The following is a 25002-nucleotide window of genomic DNA, read 5'->3' on the forward strand; positions in this document are numbered from 1 at the left end:
GATGAACACTACTGTTTTTTTGTGTGTAATTGGGGGATCCTTTATGTGTCTGTGATTTTTATTCTTTTATTGTGCATGTTTCTGTAATGTTTCTTCTCCAAATTACTTTTGTCCCAGTTGTTCTGGAGAATTAAAAAAACATTTAAAAAGTATTGTCTGTGTAATGTTTCAATTGTTCTCCTGGTCATTTACCTCCAAACAGTCTGATCATTTAACGTAATTTTAAGTAGAGAAAGTGTTACTATATTAAACATATGATCTCCATCATCTCCAGCGATATCTCTTTGAACATTCTGTCTGCTTGCTGTGATGCATGACTTAACAGTGCCCTTCAAGAGGCTCGTCAAAGCTGAGAATTTGTGATTTCTAACACAAAAAATGTTCACAAGAGCCCTCAGGCTTAAGTTCTAGCAAAAGTATTGGAAATATAACTCATTTTCTTGGAATTATCAAGACATTTTCATGTTTATATTTTTGGTAGCGTTTCATTTCCTGTCTGAAATACGAGCTCATGTGAAACTATATGACTGATTGCATCATATAAATGGCGTTGAGTATACCAGTTTAGTAAACTTCCTCAAGACTTCAAGACTGTAAAATGTGTTTCCGTTGTGTGACAACTGTAGACAAATGTAGTGTAAAACATTTCACAAATTATTTTCTCAAACTTGTATCATTACTAGGGGTGTAAGAAAATATTGAAACACTTGAGTATTGCAATATTATGTTTTGTGATACTGTATCACCTCAAAAACACTACAGTGTACATGCAAATATTTATTGCATAGTGTTGTGTTTATACCCCTGACCGCTAACATAATTTAGATCAAGACTAACAACCATTGTTTGGTTAATCAAATTTCTCTCTGCAACAGCGTGCTTTCAGACTTCATTACTTTTTTGCCCTGCAATCCTTTGACCTTAACAATTCATCATTTTGCTGTAAAGAACCTGAATTAAAGACTATAACTGCCTCTCCTGGGAAGTATATGAGGAACATTAGGAAATAACCCTACCCAGTCCTTTTAAAACTTTAGTCTCAGACCGAAACCCACCCCCGCCCCTTCTCAAACTGCATCCCAATCAACCTCAGAACATCTTTGCAGGGCAGCTCACCATCTAATTAGCCTTTGTCTTTTGACATGCTATCCTTGTTTCCTATACCATCGCCCTGTGGGGGGTGAAAGAAATAAACAACTACAAATTACTCACTAATTACCAGCCATGTGTCAGATGAGTGTGGGCTGATAGGCCTGCACAGGCGCCAGCTGTACTGTGCACAATAGCTCCTTCCTCTGCTTCTCCTTGGCCTGCGTCTTGTTGGCATTGGCCAGTGATGCTTGAGCGAGGCTCAGGCTCAGAGCAATTAAGCTGAATTGGTTGTTGTTACTTGGGTTCCCACAAGGATGACACACCTCGCCATTCTAATCGCGCAGCAGATGTTTGTCAGGTCCCCTCATTGTTCAGATGGTCTGAGTTGCCCCTCAGGGGTGAGAGAGCTGGGTGTGTGTATGTGGCGAGAGGGATTGGTTACTGAAGGTAAGCGGAGGGAATTGTGGTTGGTGAAAATGCATTTGGTTGTAGGCACTCAATCAGTGGATGTATTTGCACAGTTTTCATGATTGCATTTTGAAACCTCTGTTTTTATCGGCGGAGTCAAAGTCAAAGAATTGTAGAAGTAAAAACATAAATTAAATAATGTCAATAATGTAATTATTTCAGATTGACGACTTTATTAATTGGATTGACAGTTAGCTTGAAAAGTAATAACCGGCTTTGTTAAGAAAGTAAAGAGTTTGTCTGGATTCTCTTTACAGTTCTATCCTCAGTCCTTTAAAGCACCTGTGACTCTCTTTAGCATTTTAAAGACTCACATTGGTCAATAAACATTTAGGTCTTGGCAACTAGGGGCTGCTTTAATAGCATGGCCATTAAAGTCTATACTATTGTGTGCTCAAACGGCCCCCCTACAATCACCTGGTTCTTCAGTCGATACAGCAGAGGTTCACTCGTTACTCACATAAAGCCTGGATCAATCCCCAGCTATTAAATGAAAAATGAAAAAAAGCTGGCACCTACCAGAACAAAATGAACTCTCTTGTGGTTTGTGAAGTTGATCTTTTCTCTAGTTTATACTTGATCAGGAAATCAGTCACGTCCGGTTGGAGTAGTAAATCACCTTTTAGAAAGCCTGATGCTCTCTTTGTTATTTTGATTACTTTTCACTCAAAGATGATACATTTGTTTTGTCTCAGAAGTGAGAACAATATCCTAAAAGGTAGGCAAATATAATGCTGATCTTTTGAAGTGTAAATTCTTCTGTAAATGAAAAACTATTTTTCAGTTGTGAAAAACGACTGTGAGAGTGTATGTGTTTGTTTGCCGTGCAGGGGACTCATATGGAAAGGGGATCTGCTGGGGAGGAAGGTCCCATCCTTCAAGTCTGTAAATGTGTGTTAAGTACACGTCTGCAACTTCAGTTTCAGCAGTCAAGACAAGACAAGGTAAGTTGTTCATGCTGGTTCAGTCTCTCCTCTTGATAAATCGTTTAAGAAATACATTTGAGATACGCCTCACAATTGGGTTGATTAATTAAAGGGCAGCATATTTTTTCAAACATACTTCATCCATCATCACCACCAAAGTCTTCTCACACACTGATACCATAAACAGACAGTTGAATAATTTACACAATTGATATGGTTTCTTATAGCCATAATGGAGCAGTCAGTACAGTAAAAAGGAGGATCATCATAGATTATGATGTCTTAATGTCATTAGCTCCTGCCTGTGATGAAATAGTCATGTGCCTATACCGCTTCCAGTCAAGTAATGAATGAGAACTAACCATTTCTAGCATGTAACATGTTTGCATGTAACAAACAGATTCATTTCTAGCAACATGCAAAATGCATACGCCACTTACATTTGTTCTCTATCTTATGCATACTACCTTCTCCTTGTCTCTCTCATTCACACACATGCACACGCCACACGCACCCACATATTTCACACCTTCTCATAAACACACTTAAACACACTAATGAATTCATTCTCTCCCTGTCTTATGTGCACCACTTAAAGTCTTCCTCTCCCTAATACATACACTTGTTCATTTTCCTTCACTCACTATCTGCATCTCACTCACTCACTCACACACACACACACACACACACACACACACACACTAACACACGCACACACACAAGCACAGATGACTTTCTGGGAGGATAGAAGAGGAGTTGGAGAGGGGTGGTCTGAGCATCAGTAAGACACTGTCCTTTTAGACAGTGGGCTCTCTTTTAAGCCATCAGCCTCATTTCCTCCAGCACCTGGGCTGCTTTGGACCTCCTCCATGTCATCCTTGACCTCCGGTAAACCCCCAGTTCCCAGCCACAGGAACACTGTCTGGCGTTAAGGATGAATTCACATAAAAGGCTGTCTTTCTTTTCAGAGGTGAAGAGAGAATCATTTGTGGTTCTATACACACAGCGGCCTCTGGTTTAATTAGCCTTCATTTAAACATGACTATATTAAGCTATGGGGTGTACATGACAACTGGGTAACAGCTGCACAACATCCTTGGGTGGCTGGCATATGGTTTTTACTCCATCCTGCATGTTTTTATTGTGTAAATACTATAGAAGGTGAAATAAGAAACAAAATTACGCTAATCTTGTAATTGTCCTACTGTATTTTGTGAAATAACTCCTAGACCTATTTGTTTTCTCTGCATGGTTTCATTTTAGCAAGTAGACCATGCCTGTCAGTTATGTGTGCAGCCATGAATAAACAAACACTGCTGGACTAAAAAGTGTGTTTTTATATGTTTTTACGTGTTTCTTCAATTGTAAATTTTGCTTCATGGGTAAATTAAGCTAGTTTTCCTTTTCCATGATGGTTTAGTGTAAAAAGTGACCTTTAGTTCAGATTTGATGCCGAATAACTGACAGACGTACATAGTAGCTATATCAAAATGCGTAATAAGGAAACAGTCCGGTTCGCACAGTTTAGAAACTCCAGTTCCAGACTTTACGGATCGTAGCTGATGACTGTAAAGGCTTTTTACCTAACGAGTGCTCTGATATATTCCTCCGCAGGGTCAGTAAGACTTTCTTATTACATGCAACTAGTTTTCCTTTTGTGTTTTATGGAAACACAGATCGTTTAGGGGTAGCTCTTTTCAGTAATCGGCCATCTCACTTTTTATTTTTCACAATATGCATTTGTCAACAACAGCGTTTAATTGGGTCTATTTAACACAGAGACGTTGACAGGTAGTACTCCGGTCTCTTAAACATGGCCACCATGATGGAGTAAATGCTACAACTTTAAATTTCAGATTTTTGAGGAAAACTATTTTTTCTCTTCTCTACGAGGAATGTTTCGTCCGAATATACCTTACCAAATATCAAATCTATATGAAAGCTTTGGGTAAACTTTCCTATTGGATTACGTTTTGATATAAGTTGGCTGGAACCTGGAAAGGAAAAAAAAGAATTGCATCAATTCCGTAAGCATTTTCGTGTCTTTCGATTGTTTTAAACGTTCTATGTACCGCCTGAGACCATTTCTCCTGAGCGGATATGGGTTTGTAAGATCGCATTTTCTGGCAAGATGAGAAGATGTTACCACTGGGATGCAGAAAATCGGGCTTTTAATGTGTTTTCCTATGTTCGCATAGGCGGCTGGAAAGTGATCCAGTAATTTGGGGAGGATCAAGATTCGCCGTTTGTCCACATAACGCAGGCTATTACTGTGCTTGGCTTGTGAAGACGCATTTTAGGAGTTGAATGTTGGTGTTGCTGTATGTTCAGGAACCGCCGAAACCCACCCGGTTCGGCATTAATTTTGATTTGGGGAAAGAAGGAGCGAGCGACAACCCCAACCCCCACCCTCTTACTAAACGAAAGTATTGCGTTTCTCTTATGGCACTAAAGGTCATGAAGGCAGTGCCGCCAAACTTCTAGGGTCTAAAAGGTAAGTTATTACTTATTGCCACATTGAAGTAGGTAACTTTGAAAGTAAGTTCTCATCGTTTGTGTAGAATCGTCACCCGCGCCCTGAGTGGTCATATCGTGTGGTGCTCTGGTAGCAAGCGGGTGAGGGGTTCATGGACGACTTGGCCATAGCTTACTTTTTCATACGTGTTTACACAAACTCGGGTACAATGTAACTAGTTCTTATTGCTTCAGGTAGCCTATATATTTTTGTTTCTATGTTGCTCGGCAGTTATGTCAAGCTGACTGTTTTACATACCCTTTTGCTAGGTATTTAGCTACGTTTTAGCCAAGCACTTATGTAATGTAGGCTACTTCTAGAAGTTCTCCATGTAGTGTGTATGAGAACGTTATGTAGTTCAATGTAACATCCCGAAATGGTAAAGGCATATTGGACCTTTTAAAACCCAACCATTTAAGCACATCTGTACTGTTTCCTGATTGGCCATTTCAACCTTCAGTAGCAACATCGGGATTGTATCCCTCATGTAGGCTACATAATTTGTCATTGACTGCAGACCTGATACACTCTGGTTTGTTGACTACAGACAGTTAGGCTAGTCTTGCTTTTACATTTAGTGCAGTTTTGCATGGCTTTCTATCTTGGATTAGTCAAACATGCTTTACGTGGTAGGTCATGTGATTAACTTCTACAGTAAGCAATCAAGAATGAGAAACCAGTCATTATGACCGTTTATTTGTTTGGCTTATGCTGGATTCAATAAAAAGTCCTCACTAGAAAAATACAAACCTCTTATACCTCCTTTTCCATCAGATTTTTAAATAATGTTTCAAAAGTCAGACAGCAACTTGAGGCAGTATAGATCAGTGTTGGGAGGGGGAGGGTGGTGGTGGTGGGATTGATCAACAAAGGGATTGAATGAGATGTTGTGTGGAGGAAAGGTATTTTTCACAGCATTTGCAATTTACAATACATGTTCTAGTGACACTTAGTACACATTACCATTGTCCTGGTTTTGTCAGAGAATTGGATTTGGAGATAAATGAGGAGGGGTGTTGCGCAAAAAAACAAACCCTAGTGCTCAAGCAAGCTTATAAAGAGCAAACAAATGTGGCCCCTCTGACACAAATCGAGTGAACACTCTATTCGTTTCTGACATTCACTGTATCGCAGCAGCGGAGAGTGATCTAGCAAAGTGTTTGGAATCTTTGCACCTCTGAAGTGGTTTTCAGTGCTGATGTTATTGATCCTATGGAAAAAGGAGCAGGAAAGACTCCATGCATGAACACAGGTAGAAAGAGAGTGTGTGGTAGTGGCTGGTGTCACGTCTGCTCTAAACCCCCCACTATGTCCTGCAGTGAATAATCTACTCTTAGCGGTGTTCTTGGGGGCACATATGCCTGACTTCAACTTATTTTTAAGAAGTCCTGTATCTATCTATGTATGTAAGGCAAGGTAAGGACAGTGAAGCACCATGACTAACATGCAACAGACAGAGCAACATCGGTGAGTGGCAGACTGCTTTATGGAGGTGAATCAGAAGGATGGACTACTGGAGACGGAGTGCAGAGAAGCAAAAGGGCCATCATTCCCTCAACGGACAGAGCATAGAAAGCGAGGAGCTAGGGAACTAAGAGTGCAACCAACAGGTGCTCATAGAGGAGACTGCATCTGTGGAGGTGCTGACATTACAACCAATCTGGACACCACCAGACAAAGCATCTCCCTAGTAAGGCCTAGTAAGAGTTAACAAATGTCAACTTCCAGATAGACAGTGTTGAAAACTGATCTCACCGTTTTGTAAAGAACACTTTTTAAACCATAATCCAAACCATTCCCCCAACATTAACAGTAATGGGGTAAACACAAGTTTGAGAACCAGTGGTTTGTCTTTCATAGAGCAGACGATATCTAATAATTCAACATTACAATTTCAAGATTGCTTCCGTCTTAACTGCTGAACACGACCCAGCCCAACTGTGAAGTTCTTAGAATAAGTAAGTAGGAGTGTTGTGTATATATAGGTGTGAAAATACTGTGTATACTATACTAAATCCCACAGTCAAGACGCCTTTTCTAAATGTAGCATATGCTACCGTTCAAGAGTTTGGAATTACCCAGGAAAGGACATGCTTTCCTGGAAAACTAGTTTCTACCATCAAATAAGGTACGAAATGAATAGTCAATACATTGACAGAGTTAGAAATGATGATTTCAGTATGAAATGACAATTTAGTTCTTTTCATAAAACATACTCCATTTGCACTAATTATAAACTTTGCACTGTTACGGTTTCACTGACTCTTCCATAAGTATGTCTTGCATAATTTTGGAGCAATGTTTTGGGTCACTGATGGCTCCAGTCGAGTGCCATCCACAGGGTATGGCATTTACATTGAGTCATTTAGCAGACGCTTTTATCCAAAGCGACGTACAAAGGAGAGAACAATCAAGCTACGAGCAATAGAGACCTAGTGTAACAATAAATACTATTTTACATAAGAAATAAAAAAGTGCAGGAATGTAACTACTGTTAAGTAGTAGTTAGGGGAGATAGCATTAGAGGAAAGATAAGGAGAGGTAGAGGAAGGAAGAGGACGGGAGAGGAAGTGCAAGTTAGGAAAGGAAGTGCTCTCTGAAGAGTTAAGTCTTCAAGAGCTTCTTAAAGGTAGAGAGGGACGCCACTGCTCTGGTAGTGCATGGTTGTGGTAAAATGGAGTTGCAGCCCTAAAGATTCATTTTATTCTATACAAATTGCTTCACAAGCACCCCAGATGATCATATTTCCTCTACCTTGCTTGCTTATTTGGATAATTTCCCAGATATGGCTTTTTCTTTGAAGCTCTACCCAGAAGGTCAGCATAATGTAATGGTCATTATCAATTATCTATACTTTATGTCTGATCCATTTAAGGTTATTTGGATTGAAAGAATATATTATTTCAAAACCAAGGCAATCTCTCAGATTCCAAACTTTTGAACGGTAGTGGATCCCATCTATTAGTCTCATTGAGATGGGCTATGTTGAGGGTGCAAATATGTGCCCCACTGTGTTATATTAAAGGTATTAAAGCCTGAAGGGAAAAGTTTGGTTTGGTAACAGTTGTTGATATTTGTTAGTGGAAATAATGTATTCTTTTTGGAGTTTCATTCCATAGAGGACTTTGCCACCCTTAGTAAGGTGTGATCGATCACTATCAAGCAACCTCTGTCACACCTTCAGGGAAAAGTCAGTGTCAGTTTTATTAATCTAAAACAAAGCAGAGGTCCATTCTAGTTTCCATGTGTCCATTTCACCTCAAAATTATACTTATATAAGGTTTATCTTGTAATGAAACCTTAATGGGAGAGATACTCACCACTTGAGATTACTGCGTATATTTTAAGTTTCTCCTTGCTTCCTTAGGTTTAACAATGCTGCATAATTATCCATATAATTACTTTGTTATGTCAGTATTGCGTTGCTTGAATAGTGGCCTGAACAGGGCTTTTTGAACGATGGATTCTAAAATCTATATCTGTTATATTGTTTTTAAGTGGAGGCTGGCCTTGTTGAAGTCTGCCCTTGAAATGTAGGCCATCAAGATACAGTGAAAGTAACTGTTAATACAATCTGCACCTCTTATAGAACAGTATTGATGCCCTGCTAGAGAAATCGTGCAGGAAAGTTTGAAAAGTCAAAAATGAGTGGTCTCCAGTATCACATTTACCCCTCCTAGCTGTCAATAGGAGGTACATATCTATCCCACTTTCACATTTGGACATGAACCAAAGTTAAATGGTGTGTGCCCAGTATATTATATTTGCTAATCAACTACACTATTTTAATGTTTAGTAATTTCGCAGCTTGAAGTAAGAAGACCCTAACAAATCAAGCCACCCTTACCTGATTTTATGCTTGGCTCTATGGATCTCATAACTATCTTGAAATAGAGAAGCGGACCAGATTTCTCCACAGAATGTAGTACAATTAAAAAGTTTGTGCCGATGAGTTGACTGAAACAACTTTTTCCTTTTCGGTGTTTTTGGAGGAAATCTGAAGGTAGTTTGCTGTGGGACAAATAGTTGGTGAGCTATCCAGTGGAGCACAGCCAAGCCAACTTCAGTTCAGATAAGAGAGGGATAGATAGTGTGTGTGTGTGTGTGTGTGTGTGTGTGTGTGTGTGTGTGTGTGTGTGTGTGTGTGTGTGTGTGTGTGTGTGTGTGTGTGTGTGTGTGTGTGTGTGTGTGTGTGTGTGTGTGTGTGTGTAAAGGGAAAGAGCTGAAGACTGACTAAATGAGACCGGTGTTCCTCCTCCCTGATTGGTCAGGATGCTACAAACAGCCACAGTGGCTGACGGTATGACTGCCCAGTCCAGCGCAGATTCCCTGGAGTGACGGGAGGGAGAACATTCCGAGAGTAAACAACAAGCTTGACATGTCCTAGCCACGCACACTGACCTCACACAACACACTTTGCCACACACAACGTTGATTGTTAACAAGGCACCATGCACTTGCATTGTCCAAAGTTATAGTTTAAGGAGTACTTGCTGTGTTAATGTGTTCGTGAAGTTGAACCCACGGTTGGAAGGGAAAGGTAGGCAGAAGGGGGACCACACTGCCTTCAAAACTTTGACATGCTTGTGGACAAGTTTGGTTGCTTGCTAATGCGTATTGGGAGGAAGTAAATGTGTGAATATCTTGCACTATGTAGTGACGTCTGTTGTTCACATGTTTATCATGTTTATTCATGGTGCAGATGCAGTGAAGAGTTAAATATAAATATTATGTAGATATATAATATTTGGTCATTATGATTTATACTCTATTATGATTTTAGCAACTATGACAGTATAAATCATAATCTTAGAGATTTAGCAGAGATTAAGAAAATGTTAAGACGAGAAGGGGAAGCCGTTATAAACAGCCAACATTGACTTTGGAGACCCAAGGAGAGCTCTGGATAAATCAACATTCTAAAAACCAGAGCATGTGTGCAGACACCATGGACCGCACCGAGGGGTTTCTTTTCCATTTTTTTCTGCCCCACGACGTCCCCGGCCCCCTGCGTCTCCCTGCTTTCCACAGCATGACTGTGCTGAATAAAATCTCTAAATTAATTTAAGCAGCGCTCCACAGAGAGCTGTGGCGCCACGCGGAGCCCAGAGCTGCCTCCCCTCAAAGCTCATCTGCACACAGCTGCTGCCAGTGTCATTCCCCCCCTCTCTCCTTCCCTAGCTGCTGTAGTCTCTCCATTCACTCTTTCTTCAGATGCACTTTAGCTGTTACATCTGTGTCATCCTCTACCATTCCACTTTGTCCTGCCTGCCTTTCTCATTCTGTATTTTCCTCAGTCTAGTGTAGGCCCTGATGCTTCCTTGTCTTCTCCTTACCTCCTTCTCTTCTCTTTACCTCCTTATCTTCTCCTTACCTCCTTATCTTCTCCTTACCTCCTTGTCTTCTCCTTACCTCCTTATCTTCTCTTTACCTCCTTATCTTCTCCTTACCTCCTTATCTTCTCTTTACCTCCTTCTCTTCTCCTTACCTCCTTCTCTTCTCCTTACCTCCTTCTCCCTTCCCTCTTGTCCTCCTTATGGTTCTTTCCTTGACTTCAACTCCTTCCTCTCCTCCTCCAGTCATTTTGTTCTCACTTTATTTGCCATATTCCCTGTTTATTCCGTCTGTTATTTGTTTTTCTTTCTCCTCACCCACTCCTTTTCTACTCCTCTGTCCACCTTTGTCTCGCCTTGACAAATCACCATCCACCAAGTCTGATCAAGGCCTATGTAGCTGGTTGTGTGTCTGGCACACGAGGATGAGTAGTTAAGCTATGCTCCTCTGTCGTTGTTCTCAACACCAATGGAATTGTGTTCTTTCGATATTATTGGGTAACGCTACAAACACATGCCAGCAACGCGAATCGCTTCCATCGCTTTGAGTGGGCGTGGCGTGGCTTCGCGTGTGGAAATAGCATAACAGACTGGACAAGCAGGCTAGCCAGCTAGTAGGCTATCTAGTCACTTGTCCTTATATCAAAACTGTCATTCTGTTAAAGTAAGCCCAGGATTAAATATCTAACATACCAGGAACAACAACAACCCCTTACAAGGCCATCTAAGCCTTTCTTTTTTCAGCAAATTAAACGACCTAACGAGGCCATAGCCCAGCAATTTTCAAACCGTCATAGACAACACCAAACAATCTGATTGGCCGCTGCTGGCGAAAAATCGCTCCTCATTTGCATAGGATTAAACTTCCCCCAACGTTTTTCGCTCGCTTCGCCCAAGTCCCTCGTATACGTCACAATGGCTTGCCTCCCGACAGAAATTAATGGGATTTAGAATTTCTCTTCCGTTGCGTCGCTGGCATGTGTTCGTACGGTTAGTCTTGAGAGCCAGAGTTGCTGCTAAACAATCTTGAGTACTTTAACTGTTGGTGCATGATTTCGGTGTGCAATTCAGAGGTATATTTTAGGAGGACAGAGTAATATTGGAACTAAACCAAGTGCCTTTCCTCACTTCTGGATACAGAAAGAAACGTTTTGGCCACATGGTGTTTCAGTGTATGGTTTGATGAATAGTCCCACGGCTGAAACTTGGCTAGAATCATTCCTTTGCTGACTGTCAATTTTAAGAGCATTGTGAACTTTTGGGATTCAGGAAAATCTTAGCAGCTAGTTGTCACAGAGTCCTCTGTGGAGGGCCCTCTTCCCAACTTATCTACCAGAAATCTATTCCTTAAGGAGCATTCACAGCCTGTTCTCAATGAACTCCCATGATTACGCAGTTTAAAAATCTGGCTTGAAAAGCTGATGATACCTTCTTCTTCTTCTTGTGTCCTTCTCTGCAGAATGTCATCAGAGGACAAGAGTTTGGAGCCCTCTGACCAAGGACAGTCTCCTCCCCTGAGCAGTGCTGAGGCCACGCCCTCGAGGGCCACGCCCTCGGGGAGTCCAGCCCACAGTGACCGGCGTCCCCGAGGCCGGCCTTGTAAGGATGCAGGCTCTTCCATTCATGCACCAAGGCCCAAAAGGAAGTGAGTACCTTGTGCCCTCTTTGGTCTATGTCTACTGAGGGTGCTCTGTTAATGGGGGTGTTCCCCCTCGCACCCCTGACCTTGCTCTTCTACTTACCTCTGTCTCTATCATTGCCTTTATGTATTCCTCTGTATCTCTTTCACGGTCTCCTCTGTCCCCGCTATGTGAATTCCCTCCCCTCTAAGTGTGTCTTTGGTAGCCATGGCTTCTGTGATTTGGAAGAGGTTGTTTGCTGAGATGGTATATTTGAATCAGGAGTTTTTTAATTTTTCTCTTTTAGAATGAGTTGAGTGACTAGCTGCTGTTACATTTGAGCAGTATTTGTTTGCTTTTTCTATCCCGTGAACTATGCCCTGACTGTAATTAGTTATGGCATGGCTGGTGGTTGCAAATGTGTGACTTGATGATTAAGACATCTTTTTGCCTGGCCTGTTAGTCATGATTTTTTCATAATCATAGATCACCCAACCCCCAAACCTTACATTCACAGAATCAATTCATTAAGCACCATGAATTATTAAATCTACGAGCATTTAAATCTGGCACTGTACTGCCTCTCCGATGACTAATCTGAGATGTGGAGATGTGTGGATTTATGCTGAGGCTTGTGGGCTGCCTAAAGGATCCTGACTGGTGCTGGTGAAAGTTTGGGGCCGTATGTGACCATGTCTCTCTGGATGAGTGTGTGTGTGTGTGTGTGTGTGTGTGTGTGTGTGTGTGTGTGTGTGTGTGTGTGTGTGTGTGTGTGTGTGTGTGTGTGTGTGTGTGTGTGTGTGTGTGTGTGTGTGTGTGTGTGTGTGTGTGTGTGTGTGTGTGTGTGTGTGTGTGTGTGTGTGTGTGTGTGTGTGTGTGTGTGTGTAAGTGAGGTGGGGGAGTGGGGTGTCACGAAGCGGGAAGTAGAGCAGAGCCGATGGCTGAGACGGGCTGAAGGAGGCTCTTGAGTGTACTGAGGTGCATTAGCATGGAAGAAGTGCTTGGAGAAGCTTGCAAAGAGATTCTGCCTGGAAACCAACATTCTCGTTTCTTATCCTCCAATTCCTGTTTCTCATCCCCTCTCTCTCTTTCCTTGTGCCTATGCCTTCAATCTACCATGCTTTTTCATTGCAAAAAACGCATTCGTAGAAGAAAACCATAGATTGTGTAGGTTGATATTTAAACCATTCAAAAAATTGACAACAGGAAATAAATCTGCATGATTGGTTTGTTTATTAAGGTGAGGGCGGAGACCATCATGCCCTGTGAACTTGAGGGAAAAACACACACACATAAATCTAAACAAATGAATGGCGGGGACCTATTGTAAAGGAGCAGCCTCGCAAAGGTGGCTTGGGGCCTCCTCTCTCAGATCAAGTGACACTCCTCAAATAAGCAGTGGCGATATAGGCCAGATTAAACCGGCATCCGACACCACCAGGTACAGTGGGGCTGTGACGAGAAGCCTTTGGGATTGTTTACGACGTCCACAGGTATCACGTCAGTGTCTGCACCCGGTTCTCAGCAGAGGGGAAAGGATCTACATCTAGAACCTTTTCCACCTTCGTTGAAGAAAAGTTGTCTTCATAGCCGAAAGCAACTGGGATCCATGAAAGGGTACTGAGTGTAATCGTGAAGGTTTTTTTAAGGAGATAAGCCAAGGGATGCAGAAGAATAAGAATGCTTTAAGTGTCTGTATGTTAACTAGTGAGCTAACCGGATATAAACTAGCAGACTTGCTTGTCCACACAAATAAAGTTGACACAAATAAAAGGTAGCAAGCTAGCCAACTGATATGTTTCATGATTTCTTTGGCAATGTTTGGCTGTTACAGCAATTCTAATCTTTTTTCAGGGGTTTCACCTTTGACCTCAAAAGTACATATTGAATACCCTTGGCATCTAGAATGAGACAGTTGTGTTTCTTTGCTCTTCTTAAAGTAACACTGTTCAACAAACTGACACTTTTTGAGGTATGGTTTTACAGGCAACTAGTTTTGGTACCATCCTCAAATTAATTTTGATAGCATATGGTCATGTGAAGGACAGATAAACACCTGTGTCTTTCCCACTAGCCATCCAGGATATGCCCTATGTAGTTCTGTGTGCCGGGCTAGAATACCCTGAAAAATGGAAGAAAAGCTTTCACAGCATGACATTGCCAGCTATACTACCAAAATACACCAGTTAGTGTGTTGGCAAGCTTTTATCAGTGTCAACTGGGCTGTTGGTGGTGTTTGCAAGGTTTTTGCATGCCTTTTAGGTGGTTAGCTTGCCAGTTTTGGAACAGAACTCCTTATTGCTGCTTTAAGACTGTTTTAGGGAAAACCAGCCGTTGTTTTACTGTTTGTGTTAAAACACACATGGGTCTCCTCTCCGTAGAGTACCTATCATTATTAGAGGGGCAGAAGGATGGTGTGGGTTTGGTGCTGACCACGGCGGGGGCTCTCGGTTTCGACGCACTCCTGTCTCCATAGGGACGGTGGTGTGACATGTGATCTCCGGCATCGTGCCTATGATGAGGCTAAAATGATGTTTGTTTATTTAAGGTGAAATGAGTGGTTGTTAGTCTCCTGTTGGTAAGGTGTGCATTGTGGCTGTTGAGCGTTTGGTTTTGTGGTCCACTCGTGGGGTGGGGGGGGGCTCAGCAGAGCAGCAGCGCTGCCACATTGCAGGCCTCAGTGGGGGCAGGGGCAAGTGTCTTGAGCTATGGCTGCACATTAAAGCTGCCGGTCGGAAAGCCAGTGCTCAGTGCTGACCCGGCCTATTAGCAAGAATGCGCTGACCGTATTTCTAAGACTCTACTGCGGGGGACTGTTTCAGTTGCATCATTGTTTTATTTTTTTCTGCCTGCGACACACTTTCATGTTTTTTATTTTTTTATTTCTTTTCTTGTTTTTTTCCCCTCAGCACAGCCTTAGCGATGTCCTCATTTCGTAATGGTTATGTACTCATTTGTGCAATCATTACTCACAAAAACAAATAACCAAAATTTAAGTCACTAACCTGTTTTGTAAGCATGTGCAACAGATGTGACTGGTTCCTCTTGTGAGTGTGTGTGTGTGTGTGTGTGTGTGTGTGTGTGTGTGTGTGTGTGTGTGTGTGTGTGTGTGTGTGTGTGTGTGTGTGTGTGTGTCGTGAGCAGGAAAGTGGAGGGAAATAGCCGAGGGTGGTGGTGGTGGTGTAATCGCTCAGAGCTGCTTGTTGGACTCTAAACTGTTAACCAGGCAGAGGCTTCTGGCGTCAGGCAAAACGGGCGGGCAGGAAGGAGTTAAACAGCATGCGACGAAGACTTGCAGGGCAGGACTGAAGGGGGGGTGTGCCCTGGTCCCCTCCACGGATTCCATGCCGGGTTTTAAGTCCCTCCCGCCTTGCTGGAACTACTTGCACTGTGAGGTTTTTTTTTCCCCCTTCTTTTCACCCTCTTTCACTCTATCGCTCGCTCACTCTCGCTCGCTCGCTCACTCGCTCTGTGTTTTCCTCCGTTTCTTAGTGAAAGCGATTGTGGGTCGGAGCTATGGTGGGAAGGGGGTAGGAGATTGGAGGAATAGGCTCGCTTTCTTTTTTCTTTTTAACAGCCTGACTTCAGAGGCTATTGATTTCTTTCTAGGCAAGATCAGCATAGCACATTTGTGTGATGATGATAAAGTATAAATATTGCCATTCTCATGTTCATTTTAGTTTGGGCCATTCTTTTTCCGTTATTTTCAAACACTTTGATGATAAATGACAGGAAGGTACCACAAACCTTTTCTTTTTTCTTCTTTGTTTGCTTTGTCAGTCTATGTTTGCCTCTACAAGGAAATGTGTTGTCAGTGGAGTTGCAGGAAGCCAAAGTGTTGAGTGTCTTGCCCAAGTCTTCTGACTGGAGTCCCCAAGAGTCTTTAGTCCCAGGCACCCATCAGTTTGATCTGTTTGATATGTGGAAGACATTCCCTGTGGTGGTTCCCAGAAGGACTCTCCTGACCTTCTCCCAGACTTGAGCTCAGCAAAGGGGTGTTTGTTTGCCTTCGGCTCACTCGTTAGACCACATCCCACCCCTTGTTTACCACGCAGCACTTCCCTCCCCAACAGAGATGGGGGGTACACGTAAAATCCATTTAGACGACCCTGTTTAACAAAAGCGGGTATTGTGGAGCACCACACAAGCATGGGCCATGCATAATGCAGAGCATGTCTAACTGTGTGAATAGCAAGGAGTCGTGTTCTTTTTCTTTCGTCTTTTTTCCTTTCTTTTTCTTCTTCCTTTGTTTCTGCGTCCTCTAATGGGATAGGGTGATGCATGATTCCGTCTTAGCTGATGCATGAGTTGATCCATAAAACCAGACTGGTTGGAGGCCAAATTTTAAACAACTAGAAAGAAAGAAATGAAAAGAGATGAGCTAGGTCTCCCCACTGTTGTATTGGAAAAACTGGCCTATTGATAGTTTTGTACATTGAGGAGAAATGCACTGTTGCCAGTTCATGGTCTCATGTCGAGTTCAAATTGGAAAGAATGTAATTAATTCCCTTAGCCATTGGAACCATTCAACATAGATGGCAATGTTGTTGTTTTTTTTGGATTCGAAGGTTGCATCATGCAAGATGTCAAAACATCTGTGAAACACTTGGTAGCGTTCACTACTCTACAGTAAAGGGGCTAATGGGTAAAATACTAAGTAACTAGTTAATCGAGTTTGCCAACTAGTGAGCTAAAAATCCACTTGGCACTATGCCAAAGGAATTTTCGCCATGTAGCTCAAGTACACGTACAGAGTAAGGCAGGGTGTATTTTGATGGAAATTTTGAAGTTGATGTATTTTGCCACTGTTGTTTTGTGTGGATCTTTCTAAGACTACCCAGGTCTTGCATCAGCCGCCAGGTTGTTTGAGCTGTCCTGAGGGTATATAGCTGTGTATTGAGAGTTCTTCTCCAGCAGCTCACGTTTGTCTTGTTAAGTGCTACAGACAGATATAAGGATCACTATTTATGGATTGAAAGGAACTTTAGTGGACTCCAATTGTGTACTCTTTCTCAATGAATTTGGAGGAAGAGATCGAGAGAAGAAGGGTGAAAGATGATCAATAAGTACCTGTAGCTGAATGTGCAACACCCGTGCTGTTGTAATGATTGTACATTTGATGTCCGCTATTGTTGAATTAAGCATATCAGAATGCTCACTTGAGCTCAGGTAAAGGTCCAAAAGAAAGTTCCTGGGCACGTATTGCCTTCTCTCTGACATTTTGTGTAGTATAGTGAGTACTTTTAGTCCGAACACTATGTGCTTAGCACTGTGGACTTAACGTGTGTAAATGTACCAATAAGTTGTCAAGAATTAAATGTGGGCCATCATATTGTTTCAGTTTCCAGTCCAGATCCAGTCTTATTTAACTGAGTGCTGGCCTTGCATGGTGACTTCAGCATTGGCATACTGGTTAGATGAAATGAAGAGCTCCCCCCCTCCCTCTCTTGCTCTAGGGCACTAGCGTGGAAGCAGCCTCTGGGCCTGACCCTAATATTACTTTCACTAGGGTTGCGAGTGAAAGTTTTGCCTGCCATTTTTCTATTCGAATCCTCACTAAACATTAGGACATTTCAACAGGTCGTTATTGTTTGGATATCTGTGTAGGACTGATATCCAAACAATCAGAATGGAAGAATGGACTATCCGAATGGAAGGTGGTGGTTTGGGTTAAAGTAGCCTGGGTGAAGTTTGACAGAGGGGGGTGGGGGGTGTTTTGCGGTGACCTGTGCTAAACCTGTTCCAGGCACCAGCACAATGGCCTGCATTTTCAATGATGTAGGTCATTGATCAGCGAGCAGGGCGGCAGGCCAGCCGGCTGCGGCAGGATCCGTCTCTACCCAGAAACCCAACCCTGGACATCTGATGCTCTCCTCTTCCCCCTGCTGCATTGTGCCAGTGGCGGGGGTTGAGGCGGGGGTGGCGGAAATTGGGGGTGGGAAGGGGAGCGAGACCAACCCTGCAGGCCCTCGACAAAGCCTTGCGATCGCCGAAGCTCGAGCTGATATTTTTAACCCGTTCGTCGTGTTTGGTGGCTCGTCTCTAATGGGGCTAATTATATCCCTTCTGGTTGAGTGCCCCCTGGACAGTTGACTCCAGAGGGCTGTGGTGTGGTAGATTTCTCTCTCTCCACGTTTACCACTCAGTTGGATGTCCTCGCTATCATTCTCCCTGATTACTGAGATGTGGGGCAGATAACGCCCAGTCTGGGAGGACGTCCTTTGAAACAGGGATGGGCTTTGCTTCAACACACACACACACACACACACACACACACACACACACACACACACACACACACACACACACACACACACACACACACCTCTACCACCTGGCCCAACATTTCATTCATCTGCTTCAATGTGTTACTAGCTGTTGATAGGGTGCATGCACCTTCAAAGAACCCTCTAATGGCTGTACTTGCCACATAGTACCTTGTCTATTAAAGAACGTTTGGATTCCGAGATCAGAGGTGGAATTTGAACATTATGTAATTCGGACCTTACTTGTCTGAATTGCCTAATCATCTTTATTTTTAGAAATCTTTTGTTGGACCTACAGTATAATTCTGTAGGCTTTGACTGCAATGCTTGGAGCTCATGTGTTGTTCCCAATGGTTGGAGCATGTAGCAGTAAGGCTGTGAGATTCATATAGCTCAGCACTCAGAATAGCACATGGGTCCCTTCTGCAGAGTGAGAGAGCTTGGACCTTCTAGAGCTCTGTTTGCGTTAGCGGCTACAGGGGAGTTAGCGCTGGCTATGTGCAGTGGGAGCTTGAGAAACAGGTTTTCCAAATCGACCGTCATCTCTTTCTCTTCTCTTTCTCTTCCCTTTATCTAGTCTTCCCCTATCAGTTTATTTCTGTTGTCCCACTTCTGCACTCTGTCCATTCACTCTTCATTCTGTGCTTTTTTTAAATGTTCTCCTCTGAATTTCTGTTGGTCGTTGTGATGCCTCCCGTCTTTCTCTCCATTCTCTGCTCCCTGTCCTTACCCCTCTTCCCTTGCCTCCCGTCTTCCTCTCCAGTCTCTGCTCCCTGTCTCTACCCCTCTTCCCTTGCCTCTGCTGAACCTTCACTGTCTCCTCTTCGGCGGCGTCTGAACTGTCCAGCCATATTCTTCTGGGACTTGTTTTCCTTCACCCCAGTAACGGTTCAGTCCCTTTACCCAGCATGCTCGGCATGCCTGACTTGCAAATCAGTGGCAGCTTGAAGGTTGAAGGCAGATGAATTGAATGTTGGGCCGTGTGTGTGTGTGTGTGTGTGTGTGTGTGTGTGTGTGTGTGTGTGTGTGTGTGTGTGTGTGTGTGTGTGTGTGTGTGTGTGTGTGTGTGTGTGTGTGTGTGTGTGTGTGTGTGTGTGTGTGTGTGTGTGAGAGAGAGAGGAGGGGTGGGGGCTACATACAGTCTCGGTGTAGTCATCTAGCAGGCGTGTGAATTTCTGCTAATGTGTGCAAATTCACTGATGAACTGTAACCGGTCTAACATGCAGCTGTGAAGAGGTGAAATTGTCCTGTGTGAAGCGACGATATGAGTGGGGTACAACCATTAGTTGATGCAGGATGGGTACATGTCACTCGTTGTCATTGGTATAGAATGGAATGATTGCAGTGCCTGATTGGTATCCCTTGAGAGTGTGTATGTATGTATGTATGTATGTATGTATGTATGTATGTATGTATGTATGTATGTATGTATGTATGTATGTATGTATGTATGTATGTATGTATGTATGTATGTATGTATGTATGTATGTATGTATGTATGTATGTATGTATGTATGTATGTATGTATGTATGTATGTATGTATGTATGTATGTATGTATGTACATTTTGCTGAAAGATGTGATGTATTAAATGGTTTGGTTGAATGTTTGCAATGGTTGGGTAGGAGTGCTGTTGAATGTATTATATAATGGCAGAGTTGAATGGCTTGCAGCAACTAATGTTCAGTATCGGAAAATGTCTTAAATGTGTAGGAAAATGACTTAAGTTTAGGGTTTGGATATGTATTGTATGTATAGGCTACAGCTTGTGCCCATTGGGTGGATACAGTGTGTGTCTAACCTCATTGGGAAACCTTGCTGCTTCTTCCTATATGAGGTGCCAAAGCACTGGTGTCATGGAGTGCAACAAGTTGGTAAACTAGGTTAAAAGGGAACATGAAGCTATTAATGAAGAGGGTGAGAGAAAAGAGAGTGAAAATCTGAGTGCCAATGCCTGAAGTCATTCTTCCACTCGACTGAATGTGAGAGAGGGCTTAGCTGCCCCCCCCCCCCCCCCCCACACCCCCTCTGGCTCCCCCACCCCCATAGAGCTCTGGTTGTACAGTCCTACTGCAGAAACCATCGTCAAGAAGTTAAGACTTCTCTCTGGAGGAACATTAGGGTACAGCTGGCTCCACAGTGTTTGTTGTTGTTGTTGTTGTTTTCTTTTGTTGAACACTCCTCCTGCCTCTGTGTCTATATCTCTATTGCCGTAGTTCTGTCTCCGTTCTCTCCTGCCTCTGTGTCCATCTCTCTTGCCGTAGTTCTGTCTCTGTTCTCTCCTGCCTCTGTGTCCATCTCTCTTGCCGTAGTTCTGTCTCCGTTCTCTCCTGCCTCTGTGTCCATCTCTCTTGCCGTAGTTCTGTCTCCGTTCTCTCCTGGTGTTGCTGTTTACTGTAGCACTGCCTTTCCACCCTCAGTCAGTCTCTCACTCGTCCCTGCCTCTCCACCCTCCTCTCTCTCTCCACCCTCCTCCCCCCCCCCCCCCCCCCTCGCTCTCCCTCCCTCCTTCTCTTCCTGTTGGTGCGCTCTTCTGATGTGCTGGCAGGCCTGGCCGCGTCTGTTGAAAAAAAAAAAAAAAAAGAAAAAACCTCCATGTAGTCGCTATGGTGACGAGCAGCTGAGCACTAGCTGCAGGCCGTGCTGTGCCGCTCTGCCATTGGCTGCTGCTTTGGGCTGTGACACCAGTGTTGACAGTGTTTGTTAATGGGGGGTGGTGGTGGTGGTGGCTGCTAGTGGCGAGCTGATTGTTTGCCCTCTTAGAAGGGTAAGGGAGGGGGGGGTAGAAGAAAAAAGGTAGTAAAGGGACAGAGAGAAAGAGAGAAAGAGAGAAAGAAATAGAGAAATAGGGAGATAGAGAACGAAACAGAAATGGAGAAGGTGTGAAATGCAGAGGATGTTCTGAAACCAAATTGCCTATATCCTTTAAAGTTGGCTAGGGTACATGCTAAATGTGCTCACTGTGCTGTAGCTGGACTGTATAGGAGTGTAGGGTGTGTGTGTGTGTGTGTGTGTGTGTGTGTGTGTGTGTGTGTGTGTGTGTGTGTGTGTGTGTGTGTGTGTGTGTGTGTGTGTGTGTGTGTGTGTGTGTGTGTGTGTGTGTGTGTGTGTGTGTGTGTGTGTGTGTGTGTGTGTGTGTGTGTGTGTGTGTGTGTGTGTGTGTGTGGTTGTCACGCCTGTTGGCAGAGCCTGGTGTAGAAGGAGGACGCAGAGAGATCGGGGAGCTTCGCGTGACATCCTCAGCAGGAAGTGTGCTTAGTGGTTCCCACAACACAGCCGAACGCGTTCGCAAGCGTGCAACACATCCCACCCCACCCCCTGTCAGTCTATACTTCTGCTAAACACAGAGAGCGCAAACACACACACACACACACACACACACACACACACACACACACACACACACACACACACACACACGCGCGCGCAGCGTAGCAACCACACAACCGTGCCATCAACATCAACCCGCAGAAAAGCAATACTGTGGGACTGTTTTGTGTGTGTGTGTGTGTGTGTGTGTGTGTGTGTGTGTGTGTGTGTGTGTGTGTGTGTGTGTGTGTGTGTGTGTGTGTGTGTGTGTGTGTGTGTGTGTGTGTGTGTGTGTGTGTGTGTGTGTGTGTGTGTGTGTGTCTCAGCCTGCTCCACTGAAGTCTGTGGCGATGATGACTGTATGGCCCTACCCCCTGCAGCAGCATCAACTCTTGCTATACCATGGCTTATATTACAGCCTTGAGATCTGCCACACTTTCTCTGTCTCTCTTATCAAGTTCCTCTCTGTTGCTGGAAGCTTTCTTTGGCTGTGTGAAGATCGGAAAGCCATTTGAGTCATTGGTCAGTTTTTCAGGGAGGATCGGTCCGCTTCATTACCTTGCTCTATTCTGAGAAAATTGAAGTTCCTCCTCTGTTTGACTAAACCAAGATTGCTGTCTATCTGTTGTTCTTTGCTGACATTGGTTTCTCAAAATGTGTGTGTGTGTTTGTGTGTTTGTGTGGGTGCTAGGTCACGCAGTCGAGGTCGTCCGCAGGCAGATGATGAGGTCAGCATGGATGGCAGTGAGCCTGCAGACACAGAGCCTCTTCAGGACATGGGTAAGCCCTCCACACCATCTCCTCTCTCTCTCACACTCACACACACACACTCACACACACACACACAAATACACTCACACACACACACACAAATACACACACACACACACACACACACACAAATACACACACACACACACACACACACACACAAATACACACACATACACACACATACACACACATACACACAAATACACTCTCTCACACACACACATACTCTCACACACACACACACATATACACTCTCTCACACACATACACTCACACACACACACACACCATCTCCTCTCACACACACACACACACACACACACACACAATACACACACTACACACACAATATACACACACACACACACACAGAGTCCCCTACTCCTACTTTCCTCACCCCCTCGTTTTCCTCCTTAATGTTGAGGTTCTTCACTTTACCATCACCAATAGAAACCTCTTGGTTGTGAGGATCATACAGGCTGTTCTCTAAGTTGACTATTAGACTAGTTAAAGTGAGAAGCAACAGATAGGGTGTTGCCATTGGAGATATGGCTATGGGTTGCTTTGGCCATGGATGACATGGCTGAACTTGACAGTGTTGTGGTGGCATAAGCAATGATGTCTCTGACAGAATCATGAGAGCAAAAATGGCTGTTTATCATTTGAATGATGATGTAGTCGTGTATGTCGGCCATGCCTGCGGTTATGAGGTTTTACCAAACGGTGGATTAAACTGTTACATTTTTTTCTCTTCATCACTTTATGCAGAAAAAAATCATGATGCGAATTCAAAGCCTTGTAGAGGCGTGCGGCATGCATGGCAGCCCTACAACACACACGTGCACACACACACACACAGTTACACACACACGCACACACACACACACACACACACAGTTACACACTCTGAGGAGAGCCTTTAGTGACCAGCGTCTGTGGCGGCATCAGGGAGGCGGAGAATGACTAATAACTCCTGAAAGCTTTTAACGTCTCATCCCCTCCCCGTCTCCTCCAGGAGGCTCACTGCAGCACTGCCAGGTGCAAACAACACCGCGCAGAGCACCCTCAACTAGCACAGAACAGCACAGTCTGATCCTGTAAACAACACCGCACAGAGCACCCTCAACTAGCACAGCACAGTCTGATCCTCTAAACAACACCGCACAGAGCACCCTCAACTAGCACAGAACAGCACAGTCTGATCCTGTAAACAACACCGCGCAGAGCACCCTCAACTAGCACAGAACAGCACAGTCTGATCCTGTAAACAACACCGCACAGAGCACCCTCAACTAGCACAGCACAGTCTGATCCTCTAAACAACACCGCACAGAGCACCCTCAACTAACACAGAACAGCACAGTCTGATCCTGTAAACAACACCGCGCAGAGCACCCTCAACTAGCACAGAACAGCACAGTCTGATCCTGTAAACAACACCGCACAGAGCACCCTCAACTAGCACAGCACAGTCTGATCCTCTAAACAACACCGCACAGATTACCCTCAACCAGCACAGAACAGCACAGTCTGATCCTGTAAACAACACCGCACAGAGCACCTCAACTAGCACAGCACAGTCTGATCCTCTAAACAACACCGCACAGAGCACCCTCAACTAGCACAGAACAGTCTGATCCTCTAAACAACACCGCACAGAGCACCCTCAACTAGCACAGCACAGTCTGATCCTCTAAACAACATCCCCTCCCCGTCTCCTCCAGGAGGCTCACTGCAGCACTGCCAGGTGCAAACAACACCGCGCAGAGCACCCTCAACTAGCACAGAACAGCACAGTCTGATCCTGTAAACAACACTGCACAGAGAACCCTCAACTAGCACAGAACAGTCTGATCCTGCAAACAACACCGCCCGAGCAACCTCAACTAGCACAGCACAGCACAGCACAATCTAATCCTGCAAACAACACCGCCCCGAGCAACCACAAATAGCACAGCACAGCACAGCACAGTCTAATCCTGCAAACAACACCGCACAGAGCAACCTCAACTAGCACAGCACAGCACAGCACAGCACAGCACAGCACGGCACAATGTGACATGATTTTCACAGCCCAATCACACCACATGTGTTGGCGCCCTCAGCTTGTATTTGCTCAGCCGGGCAGGTTTGACATGGGGTCCTTGCTGTGACCATGAATCCAGACCATGTTCCTGAAAACAATGCTAATTCTACATTTCCCATACAGTGGTTTGCTCTTGCTGGATGTTAAAAATGGCTGTGAAGCATCGTGCATGTTGTAGAAGTTCTGGCTGGTCTTGCTGCTGTTCTCAGTAGAGGAAAGGGGAAGATGTCGCGGTGATGAAGGGGGGAGGGGTAAGGCGTATGGTTGAGTGGTATGTGGGGGTGGAAGGGGTGCTTGTAGCAGTTTCATAATTGAGTAAGTGGCGTTGCTGTTAGTTTAAACCAGGCACAGGCACAGGCACAGGCACAGGCACAGGCACAGGCACAGGCACAGGCACAGGCACAGGCACAGGCACAGTGAGTGGGGCAGGGCAGGGCAGGCGTGAGCCTCTCAGGGCTGAGGTTTGGAGTGTGTGGCCACCAGCGTAGCCTCATTAGCATCAGCTGGCCTGGTGCTCTCTCACGGCAACGCTCTCCACAGACAAGTGATATAACCACACACACACACACACACACACATACAAACAAGGACCTCACCCCCTTTTAAGTTATTGA

At 44.2% G+C, this 25002-nt stretch overlaps 2 long non-coding RNA genes across 3 annotated transcripts; both read left to right on the forward strand.

Moving 5' to 3' along the window:
• Nucleotides 1-1246: 1246 nt before the first annotated feature.
• Nucleotides 1247-3798, forward strand: LOC122131749. 2 transcript variants are annotated; one of them, XR_006152137.1, is made up of 3 exons: nucleotides 1247-1539; nucleotides 2391-2504; nucleotides 3085-3798. It is a non-coding gene; the product is annotated as an uncharacterized LOC122131749 (long non-coding RNA). The 2 variants fall into 2 exon arrangements; XR_006152136.1 differs by having other exon boundaries at nucleotides 3215-3798.
• Nucleotides 3799-4251: 453 nt separating this feature from the next.
• Nucleotides 4252-22327, forward strand: LOC122131748. The gene is made up of 3 exons (XR_006152135.1): nucleotides 4252-4513; nucleotides 11794-11979; nucleotides 22220-22327. It is a non-coding gene; the product is annotated as an uncharacterized LOC122131748 (long non-coding RNA).
• Nucleotides 22328-25002: the final 2675 nt, after the last annotated feature.

Source organism: Clupea harengus, unplaced genomic scaffold (genome assembly GCF_900700415.2).
Source record: "Clupea harengus unplaced genomic scaffold, Ch_v2.0.2, whole genome shotgun sequence".
NCBI classification, from domain to species: Eukaryota; Metazoa; Chordata; class Actinopteri; order Clupeiformes; family Clupeidae; genus Clupea; species Clupea harengus.